Source organism: Ursus maritimus, unplaced genomic scaffold (assembly GCF_017311325.1).
Source record: "Ursus maritimus isolate PB19 unplaced genomic scaffold, ASM1731132v1 scaffold_27, whole genome shotgun sequence".
Classification (NCBI taxonomy): domain Eukaryota; kingdom Metazoa; phylum Chordata; class Mammalia; order Carnivora; family Ursidae; genus Ursus; species Ursus maritimus.
In genome coordinates this window covers 5363809-5373185 of record NW_024425230.1, presented here as the reverse complement: position 1 = coordinate 5373185, position 9377 = coordinate 5363809, and the positions used below count along the sequence as shown (strand labels likewise).

Sequence of the window (9377 nt, the reverse complement as noted above, 5' to 3'; positions counted from 1 at the left end):
GTAGGGAAATGGATTGTCACCATGGCCCTTAGACTTCCAAGATAAAGGTGCAAAATTAAGCTTGGGGGTGGGGGTGGGCTGCAGAACAAGGGGCACTTCATGTCTCAGGACATGGTGCATTGTGTAGTCTCTTGTATGACAAGGACATGCCAGGCCAACCCTGAGCTTACTTTAAGAACCAGGAGAGGCCCACGTCATGGACAATTCCTAAAATGGAAGCACAGAGATGACTGGGGTAAATCACGGGTGTGTCAGCCCCAAGGGCAGCAGAGCAAGGTCTTCCCAGAAGCAGCAAGGCTCTACCTGGCAGGGATAGCACCCAGGGTATCTGCTTCAGCTCCACGCATTTGCCTTCTCTGGGGTGAACTCCTAAGCTCTTGTCTCAGCAACTGAGAAACTTAATCTAATCTCACCAAGGGGTGGGTGGGTGGTTTAGTCACACCAATCCTTAGCACCACGTGAAATTCCACAGTAATCTAATAAAACAATTGAATGAAACACCAAACAGAAAAGGAAATTAATTTCAAAGTTCTCATTTTATATTTCATAAAAGTCAATACAACATCTTACTCATGCATATTCATCCAGCCATCAAATTTCCATTACATTTATAAGGAAAACTATGTAAGAGTAAACTAAGATCAAATAGAAAATAATTCCCTGGAAGGAGACTCAAAATCCTTCAAACCTAGGAAATGAGTTTACTTTAGACTTATCTGCTTAAACCAAGAGAGATGCCTTTAGAATTTGCATCAGCAGTAATGTGCCTTTGACTTCTCAGAATGTGAGTTGGTGGACAGCACAAATCTGTAATAGCAAGGGCTGGGGTTCATGGAAGGGAATGATTTTACTAGACGAGGCCTTGCAGAGATATGAAGCTAGCTCTCTCCTTTTTCCACAAGGAGCCTAGAGCGTGACCACGCCATGCACTGTCCAGGGTGGTGAGCTATGGCTGACGCAGGTGGAAATGCAGAGTCTCTACCCACTTCCTGGTCAAGAGATAGAATGCACAGCCAGCCAGCTAAGCACACCACCACAACACAGGCAGGCAAGAAGGCAGTGTCCAGCCCATTTCTCAATTTCAGAATTTAGAGACTTATTATTTCAACCCACTTCTCGGTCTGTTACTATGAACGATAAAGAATCTATCCCCAAAGTGTGGTGAAAGTGGCTCCTATGTTGCCTGCTCAGTCTCATCTGTGTGAAGGCCATCTTATTCTTGGGTTGACACATAGACTATTTGGAATACAGCAGTATAACCAAGGGCAAATAAAACTCTACCTCCAACTTCTAAGGGTAAAATATTTTCAAATTAGATTACCAATAGAAGCTATCACTTAAATGTCTGTGGATCTCAGGAATAGGATGAATAGTGAATAGGATGGTCTGTGGTCATCCTCAGGGATGGACATCTAAAAGGATGAGGCGCCACCTGTTATTTTATCTAGTGGCACGTCCTTATCTAGTGGCACGTCCCCCCGTAGCCATTTAGAGTGCTCCAAGTGAAGAATGTGGTTCAGCACAAAGCTGAAAAATTATTCTCATTTGTCCCTTTGAAATCAATAATTTGGTTTTACATACATTTTTGATGGAACAAGAAGTATCAAGAAATATCCAGTCATAGCATTTGGAGAGTTCTCTAGTAAAAACTCTATTCTCTTCTAAGGTATTATGTTTTCTTTTTGCATGTGAGTGCCATGAGGGATCTGGGGAAGANCGGGGAGTATTGGGTGCTCAGTACCACTCTAGACACTACAGTGATCGTCGAAGCCATCCACCCTCCCCAACTGACAAGATGACCCTCCACTCAGGAGCTCAGTTCCTGCAAGAAGAAGCCTTATAGGGAACTCAGTGATGAACAACCTGCATACACTTAGAGTCAGATTAAGCACATTTAAGCAAAAAGCACAGTTGCCTCGTTTCTCCTGTTTTCATTTTCAATGGGGAAAGAAATGTACTACGAGTAAACATTTGCTTCATTCCATCACAGAAACCCCGAGGCCAATGACCCTGGTAAGACAGGCAAATAAACCCTCTGGGATGTGCCACACAGAGTCCCGGGGTTTAAGTCATTAGGAGTCAAACCCAAGAGGAAACTTTACAGGAGGTTGGCATCATTTCCACTGGCTGTCCTGGGTGGCAGTCATGTTCTCCCCAGGATCAGGATGCAGCCCAGCAGTTCCATGAGGCCAGTAGCTCCTCCCCAAGCCAACACTCTCCCTTCTGCAGTTTGAGAAGGCATGGAGTCTTCAGACTAGAACCAACAGTCTCCAAAGACCAGGAGCCCTTCAAGTGAGAGCAATCTCAATGCCTCTTTGAGGGAGGCTGGAATTCTGGAAGCCACAACTTCTGGCTATTCAACTAATTTGCCCACCCTTCCTTCAGTTTCCACCCCTTGGACGACAAGCACACGGAGGTGCGGTGCACACAAGCACACACTCACATGTGCACATGCACACACCCCCCAACTTGGTCATCCCAGATCCTCTCCCAAGGTGGCTCAGGTAGTGGACCGCCAACGTGCGTTTAGCACGCCCCCTGCTGGCCCTGCGGGAGCTGACTCAGCCTTTAGTCTCTGGGCCTAAGACACAAGTAAATGACCTTAAAATCCAAAGGGAACAAAAAGAAAAGCAAGGCAATTTTGGCTTCTTAGAAACGGAAGACATGATACTCTAAGCATACAAATGGGATGAAGAGGCTTTAAAGTGCTTGTTTTTGAAATGTTTTAAGAAATAAATGACGAATATCTAAAGATTAAGTGGAAACACATTTCTATTTTTACAAGTACTGCAGTGAGTTAAATTTAAAAAATTTTTTCAAAATTATGGTGAATATTTTCACAGGTCTACAGGTTAAAAAAAATGGATTTGTGGCCAGAGTGGTTTCACAGCCTCAATTTCTGAAGAGTTCATAGCCCGGAGCCTGAAAAAACAATTTTCATACTATTTCACATAGTACTGGGAATACTTCAATTATAGAAAAATCTCAGCCATGACTTCAGAGCTCAAGTTCTAAAGCAACTACATGCTGTGGGACCAAAGTCACTGAAAAGTCGGAGAAAATTCTGCTACCAGGCTTCCTGTCTCATCCAGTCTTGCCGTTGTGAATATATTTGGCAACTGCAAGAGGTGCGAGGCTGGGTACACACTGCTTCCTTCAGTGGGGGTTGCACCTCCCCTTCTCTACAAGGTGAGAACAGACAGTTCAGCTTCTTGACACTCCACTGCTGGCCTCCACCAGGGCTGAGGGCCCCAGCAGCAGTTACTTCCCATGGAGACACATGCCATAGCAGATCCAGGCTGAGACCCACACCTGGCAAGATTCCATGAAGCAATCGGTTCCATCCATTGCCACCCTGAACATCACCTTAAAGTATACCACTGTTTCCTCATTTTCTTCGCTCCTCTCCAGGGTTTCAAAGCTTCACATTCCTGACCAGACTCAAACTTTTACATAGCATATGGTACTTACTTCTTTACACACCCAATATGATCACACTAATAATTTAAGGCATGCTTATTTTAAGCAATTAGGGGTGGTCATTAATTATTAAATACAAAAATGTCAATACTTTTGTCCCTTATTGAATACCCTTTCGATATGATAGGCTTAAGTAGATAATCAGACTGCCTTGGGAACTCACTTACTTTTGTTCCCATAATAATCAGTACTAATGGAACACTTACACACACAGTAATGGTGGCTTGCTGCTTGCATTTAGGGGGGAAATTCCTGCAGAACTTGATGTGCTGTGCAGGTAGGTCTCCAGCCTCTGCACTCTCTCCACGCTGCCTGGGTGTTTAATTGGCCTAGAGGATGGGGGGACACACCAGCTGCTATAGTAAGAAAATGAAAGGCAGGGAGGGCCCTACAGAAGCCGCCTCTCCCAGACCCATCCTGAAGGCTGTGGGGGTGCTGAAGGAAGGAGACCTACAGATTTTCCTGAAGCAATCAAGGCCTGTAAAAATTTAGGCCACAGTGTCCACCTTTTCCTGGACACACCATGTGCCACATCAAATATAATATCTTTTAAAAAAAAATTTTATCTCACAACTCACTCTCATTTATAAAGATAAGGTAAGGCAATAAGCATGTAGTGTTATGCATGACACTTTCCCCCGGATCCTTGTGGTGTGGATGAAGCGATTCCCAGATCCATTGGGATCTAACAAGTTTCCTTTCAGCTACTCTCAAATCTATTGATTCTCAAACCAATAAATAAAAATAAAAATCGTTTTCACTTGTGTAATGCCATTGAGTTTAGAAAGCAAAGGCAAATCCATTTTATTGCAAAGATTCTCAAAGGGCTGCAATAGCTGCACCGGGAGGAGGGTACACTTGAGCGGTTATGTCCAATGAAGGAAAGTTTTTGTTAATGATGACATCACTGACATCTCTCAAATTTAAAGGAGCACTTAAAGCACAGCAGATGCAATTTTTTCCCCTCCAGTGAGAAGATACTAGGGAAGGCCTCCGGGTTCACAGCCAAATTGCATTAACGGTTCCCCTGCTGTCCAGCTAGACCCAGCGGAGCAAGCGAGCAAGCAAGCAAGCTGTGCGCCGGGCCACAGTGGCCCACGCAGCCACAGCCCGGGCACCCGGCGAGCGGCCTCACGCGCTGCTCCTGGGCCCCGTCGTGCCCCGGAGTCTGCCGGCGCCGCGGGACCCCCGGCGCGCCCACACGGACTGGGGGGCCGGTCCTCCCACGCCTGTCATCACGTTCCAGTGCAGACAGCTAAGGGGCCCGGAGGAGATGCCGGCCCGGACCCAGCCCGAGCGCCGCGCCCTGCCTAGGAGATGCGCGCCCGGCCGGAGCCGGCGCCCGCGACGCCCGCGGGGTCCAGAGCGGAGCCCGCAATGCAGCGCGCCGCGAGCCCTGCGCGGGCCCGCGCCCCCCGCGCCCCCTGTGCCTTCGCGCCTTGGCCCCAGGGTCGCCCGGCCTCTGAGCCCACCTGCCTCTCCGCAAAGCGCGGAGGGACCGGGCGCCCGCGCTCCGACAGCGCACCTGCCTGGTCGGCGGCCCCGGCCCCGCCGCCGCCAGTAGCACCGCGGCCGGCGAGCGCCGTCTCACCTGCCGCGCCGCGCCGCTCCGCTCTGCCAGCCTGCAGCGCCGCAGTCGCCGCTACCCGACTTCCATTTTCTCTCTCTTTAAAGGAAAATCAGATCAGCTGTTTTGCTCGCGCTCCGGCTCCGCTGCCCCCTCCTCAGCTGCCGCTCGCGGTCCCGGGGGCCTCTCCTCCCCCGCCTCCTCCCGCGCTCCGCTCCGCCCCTCGCGCCCCTCCGCTCCGCCCGCGGTCGCGCGCAGCGCCCGCCTCCTGGCTCCGCCCTCAGCCGCCCGGCGCGCGCCCTCCCCTGACGTCACCGGCCGCAGCCGCGCCCCGCCCCCGCTTCTCGAGGACGAGCGCGCGCCGCGCGCCCCGCCCCCGCCCCGCCGGAGCCGGCCCTGGAGCGCGCGTACCCGCGGCTACTACCCGCAGCGCGGGCGGGACCTCCCGGAAGAGTGCACTCTTTCCCTGGCAGGAGTGCTTGCTCTTCGTGGTGCCCCTTGGCACCTGCTTCGGGGGCTGCAAGAGAAGCTGCTTAAATAGCCTGCTTTGCTTGCTCCACCTTTGCACTGTGTGCGTCCACCTTCCTCATTTCGTCCCCTCTGCTCACTCTTCCCAAACTTTATCTCACTCATCCTGTCTCGGCTCTATTTCCAAGCCCTACTTGGGGGCCAATGCATCACTTAAATGCGAAGTTGCTCCTTTAGTCTCCTAAACCGGTGTTCTGACCTTTCTCCATTTCTTGCCTTCCTCTTACTACTTCTTCATGCCATCACTTCCAGTGGTTCCTGTCACTGATACCATGGCCTGTCCACTGCTTTCTGTCCACTCTCACATCACCCTCCGGGTGTAACCACGCCCTCCCTTCCAAATAATGCGTTATGTTACAGGTTAGTTAATACCATCCTCATGCCTTTCTTGACAACTGTTATTTTACTTAGTTTAGGACTTTTTGCTTAGCTTTGAACTAATAATTGTTTAGTAATTTATTTGACGTTTTGAATTGATATACAGTAAAATTGACTTTTTGGGGGGAGAGAGGGGTTTAAACACTTGTTTGGATTCTCGTAACCACCAACACAATTAGGGTAATCACCCAAAGAATTCTGTCCTGTCCTTTTGTAGCCACACCCTCCCCAACCCGAATACACAACCATTGACATAGTTTTGCAGACATCACTGTAGTTTTGCCTTTTTGAGATTATTATGTACATGGAATTATGCCATACGCAACACTTTGAGTCTGACTTTATTCATTCACCATTATGCCTTTGAGATTCACCCATGTTATTATATGTATCAATAGTTCTTTTTATTGTTGGATGCTATCCCATTATTTGTACCACATTTTGTTTATTCAACCATTGAAGGATATTTGGGCGATTTCCAGTTTTTGGCGATTGTGAATAGATATTCTTCAAACAGTTGCATGCAGAGTTTTGTATGCACAAAAGTTTTCAGACTAGTTGGGTAAATACCTTGGAGTGTCAATGGAAATCTCATTTAACATTATAGGAATCCTACAGTTTTTCAAAGTGTGTACACCATTTTCATAGCCACTAGCAATGTATGAGTCTCACCTTCCTGCATCCTTGCCAGCACTTGATATTTGATATATATCTCAGTGTGTATAATTTATACCACAAATATATATATGTATATATTATGCATATATGACATTTTCATAGTTGCAGAGATGTATGTCATTGTCATTTTAGTTTTCAATTCCCTAGTTAAAAATGATGTTGAGCACCTTGTCATATGTTTATTTGCTAGCTGTATACCTTCTTTGATGAGGAATCTGTTCACATCCTTTGCCCATTTTTAATTTGGGTCTTTTTTTAATTTTCTTATTGAGTTTTAAGAGTTCTTTGTATATTTTTAGAAGTATATGTATATTTATGGTATATGTGTTTCGCAAATGTTTTCTGCCAGCGTGAGGCTTGTTTATCATTCTCTTCACAGTGTCTTTGGAGAGAAGTTTTTAATTGTAATAAAAGTCTCACTTAGCATTTTTTCTTTCAAGAATCATACTTTTGGTATTATATCTAAAAATACCACCAAATCCAAGGTCACATAGAATTAAGTCTAAAATCTTCTTCAAGTTTTATAGTTTTACATTTTGCATTTATGATCCAGTTTTACTTAACTTTTGTGAGTGTAAAAGGCCTATGTCAAGATTCTTTTTTTTTTTTTTTGCATGTGGATACTCAGTTGCTTAGCGTCATTCGTTGAAAAAACGTTTCTTTCCCCACTGAATTACCTTTGCTTCTTTGTCAAAGACCAGCTGACTATATTTATGTTGGTATATTCTGTTGCATTGATCCATATGTCTATTTTTTGACCAATAGTATCAGACCATCTTGATTATTGTACTTTTATAGTAAGTCTTGAAGTTGGATAGTGTCGTTCTTCTGTATTATGTTGGATATTCTAGTGCTTTTGGTTCTTCATATAAACTTTAGAATCAATTCCTAGATAACTGCAAAATAGCTTGTTTGGATTTTAATTGGGATTCCATCGATCTGTGGGTCAAGTTTGGAAGAATTTGCGTCTTAACAAGATTGAGTCCTCCAATCCATGGATGTAAAATATCTATCCATTTAATTTAGAGCTTCTTTGACTTTTTCTGCAATGTTTTATGGTTTTCTGTATAAAAGTTCTATACATATTTTGAGTTATATGTAAGTATTTTTTGGAGTTATTGAAATTTTTTCTTAATTTGTAATTTCAGTTGTTCATTGCTGGAATATAGGAAAGCAGTTGACCCTTGTATATTAACCTTGTATCTTGTAACCATGATATACTTGCCCCAGGAGTATTTCTGATGATTCTTTGGAATTTTCTACATAGAATATTGTCATCTACTAATAGAGACAATTTTATTTCTTCCTTTTCAATCTGCATAGATTTTATTGTCTTTTCTTGTCCTCTTGAGTTAGCCAGGATTTCCAGTATAATGTGGAATAGGAGTGATAAGAGAGAACATCCTTGCCTTGTTCCTGATTTTAGGGGGAAGCATCTGGTTTCTCACCATTAAGTATGATGTTAGCTATAGGTTTTTTCTGCATATTCTTTTACCAAATTGAGGAAGTTTCTATTTCTAGTTTGCTGAAAGCTTTCTTTCTTTCTTTCTTTCTTTCTTTCTTTCTTTCTTTCTTTCTTTCTTTTTGAATGAATTGGTGTTGAATTTTATCAGATGCTTTTTCTGCATCTGCTGATATGATCACGATATTTCTTATTTAGCTTATTGATGTGATGGATTACTTTTTTGATGTTTGAATGTTGAGTCAATCTTGCATATCTGGGATAAATCCTACTTGGTTGTGGTATTTATTTTTTTTAAAGATTTTTTAATTTATTTATTTGACAGAGAGAGAGAGACAGCCAGCAAGAGAGGGAACACAAGCAGGGGGAGTGGGAGAGGAAGAAGCAGGCTCCCAGCGGAGCAGGGAGCCTGATGCAGGGCTCAATCCCAGGACGCTGGGATCACGCCCTGAGCCTAAGGCAGACGACCAACGACTGAGCCACCCAGGCACCCCTGGTTGTGGTATTTAATCGTTTTTATACAGTACTGGATTCATTTATTTGAGAGAGAGAAAGAGAGAGAGGGCACACACAAGCGGGGGAGTGGCAGAAGGAGTGGGAGAAGCCAACTCCCTGCTCAGCAGGGAGCCCCATGCAGGACTCAGCCCCAGCACAGAGCTCAGAAGCTTTACTAACTGAGCCACCCAGGCTCCCTGCCATGCTGGATTCAATTTGCTGTTTTCTTACAGAAGATTTTCATGTCTATGTTCATGATAGTTATTGGTTTATAGTTTTCCTTTCTTGTAAAATCTGTATCTCATTTTTTTTTGTTTTTAAATATTGTTTATTTATTTATTTATTTGAGAGAGAGAGAGAGAGAGAGAGAGAGCACAAGTAGGGGGAGCGGGAGCCAGAGGCTCCCTGCTGACGAGGGAGCCTGATGGGGTCTGGATCCCAGGACCCTGGGGTCATGCCCTTGCCAAAGGCAGACCTCTATCTCGTTTTGGTATTAGGGTAATGCTGGACTCATAGGATGAATTAGGAAGTGCTCCCTCTGCTTTTTACCTCTGAAAATGATTGTAGAGAATTGGTATAATTTCTTTCTTAAACATTTGGTAAAATTCACTGGTGAAACCATCTGGTCCGGTGATTATTTTGGAAGGCTATTAATTTCTAATTCAATTTATTTATAAATACAGACTCATTTAGTTTATCTACTTGTTTTTGCATACATTTTGGTAGTTGTGTCTTTAAAGGAATTGGTTCATTTCTTCTAAATATTCACATCTGTGGGTATAAAGTTGT

The 9377-nt window shown here is 44.8% G+C and overlaps 1 protein-coding gene across 1 annotated transcript in view; it reads right to left on the bottom strand.

Annotated features, from left to right (window-relative positions):
- The window catches only part of OTUD7A (OTU deubiquitinase 7A), a 376751-nt gene extending 371511 nt beyond the window's left edge, over positions 1-5240 (bottom strand). Inside the window, 1 exon segment of the mRNA XM_040642665.1 lies at positions 5072-5240. The gene's annotated coding sequence lies outside the window, so the exon portion shown is untranslated.
- Between the last annotated feature and the right edge of the window lie 4137 nt (positions 5241-9377).